Source organism: Cydia splendana, chromosome 9 (assembly GCF_910591565.1).
Source record: "Cydia splendana chromosome 9, ilCydSple1.2, whole genome shotgun sequence".
NCBI lineage: Eukaryota > Metazoa > Arthropoda > Insecta > Lepidoptera > Tortricidae > Cydia > Cydia splendana.
Window position 1 is genome coordinate 7,846,751 of NC_085968.1, and position 14,613 is coordinate 7,861,363.

Sequence of the window (14,613 nt, forward strand, 5' to 3'; positions counted from 1 at the left end):
GTAATAACTTAAGTTTGTTTTCTTCTCTATGTACATATAAACTTGTTTGCAGGTGAGGGTCACTTATCTCTGCAGCGTATAGTACACAAATGATATTAATATAACGTTTAAGTTTCTAAATCAAACGTCAAATTACTTATGCAGATCCATAAGCACGTAGCTATTTTTTACACAATCGTAAAACCTGAAATATGCAGTGAAAACACCGCAAAGCATTTGTAGCATAGGTTTAGCTGCTTGGAAATTCATCTGGCGACAACACTAAATTAAAAACGTAAGATTAATTAAGAAGAATTAGATCTAAAATACAGCAAATCGGCCGAATATAAACGTAAACATATGAGGTCTGGCATATGTATACATTTATATTTAGTCAATTAAACAACAATCAAACAGTACAAACGAAACCGGTTTAAAACGTAATGTGCTGAATGGGATTAAAATTCAAACTATTTTTGTGATCGGCGACGGCAAGCGTTGAATAATGCATCGAAGCCGATAAGTGGTATTCATGTGACGCGTCACCATTTTCATCACACGATAACGTATTCGAGTGTCGGAAAATCAGTATAAAACTGGCCAAACGACTTCTGAAAACTGACCGCAAAATTCTGCTCATATTGTAACATTTATCTAATAGTGGAAAATTAAAGTAAGGCCAGCATAACAGAACGCCTAAAAGTTTTAGTTTTTACTTGATTTTACAGACGAATATGGAATATGGAATGCCATTTGACATAGGAGTTATCAAATTTCAATATGAGACAAAAATACTGTCATTTCGTACGTATTACAAATTAAAAAAAAATAAGACTTCCAAAAAACCCAAAAGCGGGTAATATCAACAAACGAGGAGAATTTAGAATTTAATGTGCAGTAATTGAGTTTTTGAAAAATCGTAGCGCTATTTAGATCACAATACGGTTGCCAAAAATTTTATTAGCATACTTGAGGCCTTTCTCTAGGCTAGGGACTTCAGCGATTCGAACCCTAAGTTTTGACTTTAGCTCGATAGAAAAATATCACGAACGTAAGTCTAAATTGCACTTTAAAAAGACCAAAGAAAAGTCTGCAACGATTTTGATAGCACACGCAGTGCAAGTGTTATTTTAAACGTCAAACTTCTATGAAATTACAAACTCGTTGCAGCCTTCTCTTGGTCTAACTCTAATTATCATCTGTGACGTTAGTTTAAGTTTTAAGTACTCTGTCAAAGCTCAAAACTTCATAACCTGCTCACAATGGAAGATAAAAAAACGTGACTCTCAAATATAAGATAAGATATTATGAAGACCTGATGACCCTGGGCGTTCAATACCGGATCTCAGTCAACGACTACTACGTGACATGTTCAGCTTATTGCTTGCAGATTCCTTGCTTATAAAATTTTATATATTAATATATTTTCGACGTTATTGAATTGATTTTGTCATGTGTCTATAAACCGGTGTACCTACGTGAAAACATCGCATCTGAGACGTAGACGTGTACTGATAATTAAATTCTAATTTTACTCAAAGGATGACTCAAAATGTAAACAAAGATTTCGAAGGCTTAAAGTCTCACAAAGGGATCTCAAATCCCAAATGTTACGATATGAAGAAGCAAGATCTTCCGAGCGTGCGTTGAATGGCCGCTACGCCTTTGAACTTATAATAAATGTAAAGACCAATGCAATGGGGCCTGATGGCAGAAACTCATTGTCTATGAATTCGAAGGGTCGCCTGCGTCCCTTATCACACCCTTGTTCCTTTTTTCCTTTAAAAACCCTTTTCGATACAACTTTTTCAATATTCTACAATTATTCCGTTAGTATGAGCGGCTTCAATTAATACCCAATTAGACTAGGCACTTCTTTGTGACGCAATGAGGGATTCAAGCACCATTACCAATGAATATAAGTAATAAAACATGGTTTACTGGAAGTGAAATTGTTCTGTTTACCTCTTTATATTCTTCCATGACAGAGATACGAGTGTTTTCGTCCTTGAAAAATAGTGTGCCAGATACTTTTTAAGTTATTACGTACATTGTATTGTATTATAGTGTCATTATTATTTACGTTAATAATTTTTAAGCGAAAGCACACATTTTAAAGCAATATTCCTATATTTTATTAGCCTTAGTACTAAAACGGGATAACCTAACCCGATACGAAGCGTCATAATGCATTGTTTCTAAGTCGGCGATTAACGCATTCATGCGAAATAATCAATGCTAGCACGATCATCGGCTTTATAAGATTGCATTTAATGTAGAATGCATTATACATTAAATAACAATTAGTTGATCTTGGTCCGAAAAATAACAAACTGAACTCTACGATCATTGATACAAAACTTATTTGGCAATAGGAATCAACCACACTGGAACTTATATATATCGAAGCAACGTTTACGCAGAAATACATATATTATGGGGTACAGATGTAGTGCATAATAGGGTATTATACTGTATTTAAAATAAATTATTTTACACCATGCATGAAATAAAGCACCAGATAATTATTAGAAAAACTCAGATAGGAGTTATTTTTAAACACAAATCAATTTAATAAATCGGATAGAAGTATGAAAAGTAGGTGAATTGACCGTGACGTCACGATGTAATGTTTCATATAAATTCCATATTAGCAAATCGTTTTGACAGTTCTAAAAAAGTAACTGATTTGACTAGTAGGAAAATACCCTATTGTTTCCCATCGTATTTTCTCGGAAACGTTTGTATTTGTCATGCTAATTTAGTCAATGTCAGTGCTTTTTGTACCGAGACTGACTGAAATAGCAAGACGCGTTCGTATGTTTCTGTGAAAATACGATGGGAAATAATGATGCACTACATCCAATGTATATAAACACATACTTATAATATAAGACACTGCGTATACGGCGTTTCATAACTATTCAGTCTTGCGTACAATGGAGCATCTTACTTTTTATTACAACTATTACGATATTGATCCTATCTGGGTGGCATCGCGCACTTCAAGGGACGTTGTACGAGTTCAATATACAATGCAATTAGACAGCGCTATTGTAATGCAACACGGCTGCAAATAAACAGTACATTTCAATGCAAGTGTGGAAAGTATGTTATTATTTACGAGTCCCGAGATGTCTTTTATGAGCCGTAGGCTTTCACACGTACATTGAACGACGTTACATTTGCGAAAAAATCCCAAAAAAAACAAATATTGGTAACATGATTATTACACTTACAGTTACGAATTTTCTCTTGAACTTGAATGATATTGTATATTATCTATTATTCAGCACTATAAAATACGTTCAGCGTTGATTTACATTGCCAAAACTAATCACATTAACTCATTTCATACAAAAACACTCATACAGTTGCAATTTAAGATAATTATTTTGATTCAACTAAATTTCAGTTGAAAATGGCGGGCGCCGCTTTTACTTTTCAATTATAGTTCCATTCAGCCAAAAAAAAAAAATTTTAGTGATATAAGTATCGTATTTTATAACGTTTTATTTATATAATAACAAATAAATATTCACTTTATATCGTGTAACAATACTTTTTGTACGTAATAAATGTCTAATGGCTAAACAGCTACGTAAAGTAGCACTTTTTGAGCAACTGTATTAAAAATGGCATTGTTTAGTAAAGTAACTGATTAGTTACCTATTTAACTATGCAAACTGATTATTCGGAAATCTTGCAGAAAAGACACCCTTGGCAAAAGACACTTTTCTTAAAAATGATAATCTATCGTTTCTTATTATCATGAACACATTGAATTATTTGTAGGTGAACTGCACAATGAATGCACAAGGCACTAGCGTACTACTACTTATTTGCTTTGATATAACATAATGCTATCACAGTGTAAAAAGTAACAGTGGACCGACGCCTTTGATGTTTGCGTAAATGCCGACACCGCACAAGAACACAGTAGTGTTGTCACAGACTTTTACACAACTGCCCAATAACAAAAACATTTCAAGTAAGACACGCTAGCCCTGTAAGTAGTACCGAGCCACTAACAATGGCGATGTATGCAGCTCGGGTGCGCGCGATTCCTCGCACCCCGCACGATTGCCCCGTCTAGACGGCTTCGTCGAATAACTGTATTGATTTATAGACTGTTATGTGATACTGTTCTGCGTATACAGTAAACACTCATCAACACTAATTATTTTTGTGAAAACTCTCAAGAAACAAAACACGTTTTAATTATAAGAAAGTTAGAAGTATTTTGGGTTATATAAAGGGGCAAGTCTTACAAATGAACAAGCATCTGCAAGCAAGTTTGTTCTGATGCCAGATTTTTAATTAAATTGACGAATTAGTAAATATTTGACATTAAACTTTCACCATTATTAATCTTATTTATATTATGATTATACTTGTTACGCTCTTACAATAAATAAAATGAAAATGTACATATCTAACACTATCATTAGTTGGTAACAAATAACGCGCCAAGTCAAAGGTTTAAATTAATCTTAACTCACATAAAAACCGTTAAATTTAACTTACAAGATTTACCTAAGTACCTACTAATGTACCGGTATATATTAGCCAAGCCAAGCCAGATGAAAGTAGGTGAACAAAAGCTTGTAAAAATTGACCCGTATTTTCAGACTCTTAAAATCAAATTCTCATTCACCCTACCTACCCAACTCTTAAGTTCTTATTCCGCACCCAAGTCACGGTTTCGGTTTTGGGTATATTCTTAATCCCCTCGACTTGAAATTGCTGTTGAAACAGTTCGTGGATGTTCAGCGATTCACTTTGGATCTTGAGGAGATTATCGTGACCGTATATCGTTCCCGGTCTATTAAAGACGGAGTTTTAAAACGCTTGAACGCACAGTGAGCATTCGTAGATCGGTGTGCTTCAATAAGAAGGTTGTTTAACTTTGAATTTATAAATCAGGGGATAAAGCACATTAATTGTAAGTTGTTTAAGATATTTAGGTATGAAAAAACCGGGTTTTTATACAACATCTTAGTTTCATAATTTAATGCTTAATTACCTGTATAACGTGTGCATTATTAGTACATTAAAATTTATAATAAGAAAGTCTTTGCTGGTTTTACGAACGGTCGAGAGGTTTCGTACAAAAACAAAAAATGTTCGATCGTAACTGGTTACGTATGAGAAGAAAATAGTTTTTGATCGCAATCGGTTTCGTACAAGACCGAAAAAGTATTCGATCGCAACTGGTTACGAAGCTCCGGTTGCGTACGCGGCCGAAGGGGAAATAAGTGGGTGATATGTCCAAAATCAGTAAGTACCTACATATAATAAAAACACTGCACAACGGCACATAACAGTCACATAGTGTGGCTTGACTTACTGCACAACGACACATAACAGTCACATAGTGTGGCTTGACTTTGATAAGGGTTACACCAGAAAATATTCGGACGTTCTTTTTCAAAATCCGTTTGTTTGATTCTGATTTATTGCCATGCGATCCCTCCTGATCAGCTGAGTTCCTGACCTGTACACCCCTCCAAATTAATCCAAGCATATAAATCTAACTTAATACCAATCCCTCGTAAATATTGAACGGGCTCACATTAAGGAAAAAAATATTAATAATGCAAGTTGGCCTGTCGAAAATGTAACTTTTCGGGCATAGTATTTCGTCTTTAATTTAGTTAGACCAGGCTGAAACAAGAATCAAGTTAAATTTATAGCAGTTACAGTTTCTTTGGGGAGTTAATTTAAAGTCTTTGAAGGTTGTGGGCTGTGTTATTTCAACAGAAGGAAGAATTTAGGCTATACCTGGCATGTCTCAAAAGGGTAGGATCTGACACATGTTTCTTTCTACTGACTGGACTTTATTGACCGATTTACGATCTGGCGCGTAGCCGCCAACACGTAACATTCCTTCTCGCTTTTGCTTATCATCAAATAATCTGTTAGTAGTTTTATTGCCTAGCTAAAAATATTTTCCTTTCTGACATTCTGACAGTTCTACCTGTTTGCCGAATATAGTCCGACTTTTGGCCGATAATTTAAGTTTACAACCTTTTTGAACGTTTACTTTACCTAAGCAAATCAAGAAGCGGCCCAGTTAATTATTGACAGATTAACATTAAGTTACCTAATTACGTACTTTTGAGTAGGTATCTACATTTGTTATTCAACAATAAGACGAAATGAAATTGGCTACAAAACGAGATTTATGATTTACAGAACACAGTAAAAGCATATGTGCTTGTAATTGAAAGATTCCCATAAACTTGTTTACAACCTCGAAATCGTAATCGGCGGTGTCGCTTTGAACTCTGGCTAAGGCGGTCTTCACATTGGATGTGGATACGCACGCACAAGGCAATATATTATCTGCTTTATTCTGTGCGGTGGTCGGTAAAATCTAACTCAAGTATGAATGTTGTTTGGCAAAAAGCAGAGCTGCGCTCAATGAGTGGGGCTTTAGTACACTTCTCAGACTCTTTCTTCATTTTCTGCGTCTAATTAATATAATTTTTACGTTATCATATTATCATAACACTCAATTTAAATTTAAAAATCCCAATAATTATAAACAATTTCATAATGCCTGATGAAAAGTGGTACAACGAACATAAAAAATATGCGATTCAAAATGGCTTGGAAACTTAAGTTCTTTTTTAAATCGAAATCGATACTCGAGTAGTGCGATTTCTTAAAAATCACAAATCAAAACACGAGTCTTCAATAAAATAATTCGATTTGTTACCTAGCTGTAAGTAATTTTGTTTTTGGAAACTTCTAAAGAGCGGCAGAATCGGACAAAGTAAAGGGGCTGGAGTTGGAAGAGCTTACAACTCGCAAGATGTGCAACTACTTTGTGCCGGTAAAGGAAGATAGCATCAATATATTCAACGCGTACATCGTTAGTGCATTTTTCTCTTAAACTTGTGTCAGAGTCGGAGTAAGCACATTGTTTCGAAATCCGCCTTCATGTGCCAGGTGTCTTCGAAACGAGAATGCCAGCGGAAACTATTATTTCCAGCTTCCAGCAACTTCAAATTGTAACTATTAAGTTACCTGTATATTTGTAAACGGAGATAAGTTGTGCAATAAGTGTACCTTTCATTTAAAACTTACTTTACGTCTACGGATTTATAAGTACTTACAAAATTTTAGTTTTTAGCTATTATTTATGTTTTAGAGTTATATTCTAAAGCAAAAACAATTAGTAAGACTAGCAAGTCGAAATATCGCTTATTACCTGAGTATCGGTATTGAGAGGTCTTATTCGGGCAAATATTTTGTATATCTACATAATAAACATTTATACAAAATAAATATATAATGTTGAAACGCATACAATTATAGATGGCAAAATACTCTTTTACAAGTGAAATAACGTACGAGTAATGTGTCGCTTATTTGTAGGTTTACGGTTGTTTCAAAATTTGTTCGAGTTTATGACACAGGGCCGATTTTTGAATTTCGACCGCTCTATTTCGTGTATTATTAGCATTTCGCCGTTTTCCACCGATCTCGAGTGACGAAATCGAGCGATCGAAATACAAAATCGCACCCCAGGAAATTACTGCTGAAACTAGGCACTGGCTTTTATAGTCATAGAACCAGACGTTAACACTAATGCTGTTAGTATCCTCCTGAGTCCCCCTTGTCATTATTGCAGTTTTGAATTCCAACCTTCTTGTATTCCATTTTAATTCAAAATTTGATTTGGATTAAATCCTTTATAAGGGCCTCAGGGACCCAGGATGATTTCCTATACAAAGACATAAACCAATTGTTTTAGAAACAAAGTCGTGAAGAGTACAAAATGATGACTTTACAAAATAATTAAATTACAGATAAAGTTTATGAATAATAATTTTCGCTTTTGTTGAGCCTTAAAACGAGTTGAAATTTATATGATTTAATTAATTTTCGTTCAAATTTCACGAACGCAAATGTTAAAAAAAGGATCAATGTTCCAATGTGTTGTTTGTTTGTTGTTCGTGGCAGTTTTAAACTGTGTATATATTTGCGATCTATGGAAGCGGACGGCTTGTAACATGAGCGGCACGTACTCGCCAGCGGCGATTCTAATATTATGTAGGCTGGTATCTATCAGTTCTCATCTAGGTATATTTTGTGATTTATTTCCGTCGAATACTTCCTTGCTTGTATTCAATTATGATTTTCAGGCGTATTTATATGTACTTATTTACCGTGAAACATATTATTTCAGTTATCACTAAATTCAGAAATTTTTAAAAGTTTGTTGGGTGTATGAATAGGTTTTATTAATTTGTGTGAGAACAAAAGATGCCTGATCCATAGTTAGAAAATAACATGTTTGGAATTCTTGTAAAATTGTAAACGCACATTTATCGGAATATGTTTATACTAGCTTCGAATAAAGCATTGTCCAATCGTTTGGTAAAATAATAACATTTCACATTTATAAATTCTCTGTACGTTATATGTACAGAAAATTTATAAATGTGAAATGTTATTATTTTATCAAACGATTGGAAATATATAATAAACGTAAACAACAACAAAACAATAACAACTACCTCTTTAGCATTGTTTACCGATATATCGTTGGTTACTATATTTGCACATATATTAAACTTCAATTGGTATATGACAGACAATTGACTTCTGCTAATACATTCGATACGATAATGGACGGTTCATTTAGACATACCTACCTAAGTTGTATGCAGAATACAAATCGTACATAATTAATTTATTAATATAGTTCCTAATGTGCGACTTACCGCCAAGGTCAACCCGATCCGTAAACAAAAAACCGGATTCAAGACCTCACGTTCAAATTTAATTACATTAGGTATGAATACTTATAGGCACACGCGGTAGCATCACTGCACAGCTATTTCCTGTTTTACTTAAGAAGTAAACGAAGCGTGGCCGAAACACAACATACACACTTCTAATTACCAACACCGGCAAAGGAAACTAAAAAAATAACATTAACAAGGTTGGTTATAAACACACTACCTATGAACACTTGAACTTCACACTATGAAACCACCGCGCACTAATGGTGCGTTTCGGCGGTACGGGATAGTCGGATGTTATTGCCGATTTAGGAAGGTAGGTGACATTTCGTGAGCATGTGCTGAGCGGAGCCGCGCCGCTTGGCTGCGCGCTCACTCGCGGCTAGGAGAGGACTGCTCGACTGGTGCGTGCGAACCGCTCGCGAACTCGCCGGCGGCGGCAAAGCATGAGCGGCAGCGGACAGTGCTCGCAGTGGCTGTAGCCTCGACTATTAAACCCGACCAATCTGAATCCATACATCGAAAAACTTTGAATTAATCCTAAACTTAAGAGCCCTCTCAACGACCAACCTGCCCTGAAATGAGCATTCGTTGCCAGCAATATTACGACCATGTAACACAAGTAATATGCTTATAACTGCGATTAGGAATTGAAATAAGGTATGTTATGTATCTTGCGGCGCTACCACCGTAACTAATCATGATACCCACCATACGGCCCGATTCGAACTTTAAGATACGTCAATTAATAGATCTAGAAACGATATGGATTAGATATGTTAGTGTCGAATGTGACAATTCTTCAAACAAGTCACTTTCGACACTAACACATCTAATCCATATCGTTTCTAGATCTATTAATTGACGTATCTTAAAGAATCGGGCAGATAATATATAAACTCGGAGTAATTAACAATGGAGCCGCCATTAACAGGCGTTCCCCTCTGTCGAAAATAGGCGGCCAATGGTCAACCACATGTCAACCATATGTATGGACTGACGTTTATCTGACATGACGTACCTATACATTTGATGTGCCCCTCCCCCGCAAAAAACGGCAGACTATTTTGTACCGAAAATTTTAGACATGGCGTCTCCGTTGGTTATATTATAAAAATGAAAAATCTAATTAACTATAATTTTTATCTACTAATAGGTACTACATGTATTATCTTTTTACATACAGGTAAGAAAGTGCGTTTGTTGTTACTGCAGATCAATTTGTCTCGCTATTATTTGCAAAGATTGGTGGTCGATATGATGTAAAGTGTATCTTTGAAATACCTACAAAATATTTTTACCATGCATCTTGTGCACGGTAAAAATGTGTCGTGGGCGGAAGTTAATATGTCATAAATACAACGTTACGTATTTATGAAAAAGTATGTACGTCTAGTGCACTGTATTCAGCATTTAATGTTGTATATATACAAGTATAATCCAGGGCAACAAAAATAAAGAACAGTTTTTACATCACGGCATGTGACTCGACAACCGTCTGATGTGTAGCGGTGTGTGAAATCCACGAGTTCGTATTACCAGCTCGAGTCTATCAAAGAATATAACTACTTATTCCACACAGAGGAGACTTTGAAATCTTAAATATTTACGATCTTAGCAGATGATGTGTAAGGGTACACACAAAACGATAAGTTACACAGGAAAAAAGTGTAAAAAGCCATTGATTGCTAATCTTTATTTATTATTAAAAAAAGATTAACAGGGTTCGACTTCGCAAGTGTGCAAGTTTGCAAAGCATTTGATGATATTACATTCTTGTTTAGTAACATTTTGTCGTTAAATGTTGTATTCCACACAACCATATTCAAAACTTTGACCGTTAGTAAAATGCGCGAACTGTGACCTGTGACACAATCGTGAGGTTAAGTGTTACAACAGCTGTTACTGACGTACACGTTTGGTCATTGAGTGAGTCAGAAAGTGACGCTTCTGTAAAATTATGCTTTTTGTAACAATTTGTAGGAATATATGTACGATCTCTCTATTGGTTATGTGGCCAAGCGATCTATAATTTCATCAAAACAGTTTATGTGGCAAGCGCTCGATCAAACTCTGGAGTGGCCTTTAATGACCTTGGCTTAACAGCAATCGCGCGAGCACGGAAACCTAACAGCATTAATTATATTAAATAAGCATTATAATATTTTTATTCAAAGTATGAGAGTGCAATATTTTCCAATGAACCGTCAAGAAGTAACATAAATACCTACATAGTCTAGATAAGAATGAAAAAATTAAATGAGGCTGTTTTCAAATATAATATTATATTTGATGAACATTTCACAGCTATAAATGTGTGCGGCTTTTCGAATCAGATGGGATGCAAGCCTTGAATGATCCACTAAAGCCACACATAAATATTGCCCTGCCACTGACAGTTATTCGGTTTGTCACGAATGCTGACGTCACGGGCCAGCGCAACCTTTCAGTCCCTACTTTGCCCTTGACTGCGAGCAAATTTATGAATCTCCACCCTATTGGCAATTAGGTCAAAGTGAAAAGTCGAGGTTTAGTTCGTATTAATACTGGGTGACATTTTTAGGTGATACAGAATATACTGTGTACGCGATTGTACATACTTTTCATTTCTATGATCGCAATATCTCCGTAGCAGCATTGAACTTTAAAATATGGAACACCTGACTTTTTTACGATTCATTTAGGGTTATTCTAACAAAAGTTGCTCACAGTAATGAGTATGCGTCCACATAATCTTGTATCACCTAAAATAATCACTCCGTTTAATCTGTCTGCTTAGCAACTTTTACCAACAAGTTATTAGACCGTTGAACCAAATTAGATGATTTTTTTTTAAATTTCGGATAAGGTCGAATAGGTGTGAAAATTTTTATGTTGAGTTTACGAACAATTCTTTCATTTAAACACTTTTTTATTTCTTGCAATAAGTTAACGTTTCAAGCCCCCACTTGTATGAAAAAAAAAAACTATATCTCTAATAGGTACATGCAATTCTTTCGGTTACAAGTTAAATACTCGACCCTCTCTTATGGGCCATTTTATTAAAAGTTATCCGTTCATTTTATCCTTTACTAAGTAAGTAATTATGTAATATTTTTTCTTAGCCATATATCTATCATCTACCTAAGTAATAAAGTAAAACATAATATCAACTAAATAATAAAAACTTGAATCATATTAAATACGTATTTTAGTAGATAACTCGCAATATCTAGATTATCCTATCCTACTATCGATACATTAAATTTGGAACACAGATTAGTCTGGTTCAACATTTTAAATAGGTGCCTACTTTTTTTATTCCGAGAAAAGGGTGAGAAGTGAAATGAGGTGTAAAGCGATGGCGGAACCTTGTGCAGGAGTGTCATTAACAAATTCCACGCAGCCAAAGTTGCAGGCAGTTGCTATATAGTGAAAAAGGACTGACAGAAGATAATTCATCATATCTACTAGATGCAGTAGTCATCATAATCGACCCGCTCATTGAAGTGTGTCACAGTAATTAGTGTGTAGGTACATTGTGACGTCACAATACACGATAACGACTATTTCCTCTTAGCACACGAATCCGGGCAGTACATAAACAGGATAAGTGCACTTTTATATTGTAAAAAACGGAATGGTTCGTGTGACGTAGACCTGAGACCTTTGCTTTTATAGAATCTTTATTTACAAGTACAAAATATAGATATAGATAGGCACGTTACAGGATTTTCTCCGTGCTGTGCGGAAATGTGGTGACTATGCATACATTTGTATAGGTGTGTAATGTCCTGTTTAGATAGATATTAGATATATCCATTATAATGTAATAGCATACTTATACGGTACCGGTATTATCTTCTATTATTGTTATTGTTTTGCTTTTGGTCTATAGTAGCATAATCTATGCGTATAATGTGGTAAATAATACATCTGACCAAATGTATTTAACCCTATCAAATAATTACTTGTGTATTTTTCTTAATTCGTGTCTAATTTTATTGATCCCAATGGGTAATGAAATAGGAATTGTCAATAAGTAAAGGGATATTACGGATATTAAATAGGATTAATTTAATTGTAGACGAGTTACCAATTATTTGTACTCGGTTAGTAACAACTGCACGCAAATTAAAAAGTGCAATTAAAAAAAAACACTCCATCTCCTTAATACCTCCTCTTGAATCGAAAACAAGCAGTGAATGAGATTTTACGAATAACCAATACAAACACCATTACTCCTTAATAGGTGTTTTATGCCACATTCCTGTTCTTTAGATCCAACCAATATAACCATTCGATCTTCCAATAGCCTGTTTCCGAGTTCATTATCGGCGTCCCTTTTGGCTATCGCTTTTGCAACTGTTCGATAAACAAAACACTTCCTTTTGTGGTAGTGTAAGACTTGTGAAAGGAAAACCTAATTTTTAGATTGGGCTTGCTATTTTACCCTTACTTATTATTTTTTCACCATAGGTTAAAATAATAGTAAAAACTGTTAACCCTGCATGAAAATGAGTGTCTTTTTTTACCTACCTACGTCCAGTCAAGGCTTGGAACCGGTTTTTTCTTCATACAAAAAATACCGGTATTATTACGTTCTTTTTCGTTCTTTGGTTTATTATTTAATTTTTAATGAGACAATATAATAATACGAAGTCGTTAATTAAATACATGATTCAGTCCTACGTAAAGAGCATAAAATAATTTAAAATATAGGGCTATTTCGGGTTTTACAAAAACGGTAGGTACATTATATTTAACTGACGTCTAATAGTCACAATTAATTTCAGGTAACCCCAGAGAAGAAGTTAGAAGTATCCTCAAGTATCTAAGCAGTGCAGGGGTCGAGAAATCTAATTTTAGTACCATTTCGTACCTTGTCACAGTGACAAAAGTATGAGGTTCCTAGCGACTTATACATATTGAGTCACTGTGACAAGGTACAAAAATGGTACTAAAATTAAACTCTTCGGCTGTACATGCCTACTGTACACTTAACTGACTGGACGTCTTTTACGTTTATGCATTAAAAATCTAATCAGCGAGAAAGCTTGTTTAGCGTCATCTAGCACGGTTTCTTCGCCACTTTTATAGTGCCGTACAGAAAATCCCAGGCGTAAATTGTTTGTGGCATGGCTGAGCTAAAGTAGATTTTCCAAGTCGTTCGCTACATAACACTTTAAACTCTCGCGTTTTGTACACATATTTAATTACAATTACTCTACTTACCTGAATTACACCGTTTCGCTTGTGTCAAACTTTTGTAGCTACCTACTTATAGCAGGGGTGCGAAACTCCTGACTTCGGCCAAACTCGGCTCCGCTCGGCTCAGCATTGCTCCGAGCAATTATTAGGGTTGGCACCACTTGACTTCCTTTTGCGTGCACGACCACAGATAAGATAATCACTTGAATTTTGACAACCCTAAATAGCCGAAAGGGATAGTGCCATATATTAGAAAGGGATAGTATGATTCGACCCTGAACCGCTGTCAAACTTCGGTTTTGTAGGAAGTTTCCTTTCTGTACGGTAGTACTATTATTTATTCTGTGCTTATAGTCTGTATCTTTAGATATTTAAATAAAAGTAAACAAAATCTACCCTCAAATAGCTCCTTAAGCCAGTTGAGGGTAGATGAAAACATTACATGATCAAATAATGTAGGTTAGTCAGGTCGTTAAGTGACAGATTCAGGCGCTTTTGTATTTGGTTGGTTAACCAATAAATGTTATAACTACCCGAAAATGTACAAATTGTTTGTTTACTTTTATTGAATTACCTAAAAATATAGAGTATAGTAACATAGGTAGTTCTTATAGTCTAGCCAAAACCAGTTTTTTTTTCGAATAATATAAGCAGTAAATTATATACTATGTATAATACCACATCG

At 35.0% G+C, this 14,613-nt stretch overlaps 1 protein-coding gene across 6 annotated transcripts in view; it reads right to left on the reverse strand.

The window, feature by feature from the left end:
* The window catches only part of LOC134793522 (3',5'-cyclic-AMP phosphodiesterase), a 534,412-nt gene that overhangs the window by 314,385 nt on the left and 205,414 nt on the right, over positions 1–14,613 (reverse strand). Inside the window, exon 1 of one of the 6 annotated variants that reach the window (XM_063765114.1) lies at positions 8,954–9,138. The exons of the other annotated variants lie outside the window; for them this stretch is intronic. The gene's annotated coding sequence lies outside the window, so the exon portion shown is untranslated. Of the gene's footprint in view, positions 1–8,953; positions 9,139–14,613 lie in introns of those variants that run through there. 6 annotated transcript variants of the gene reach the window in all.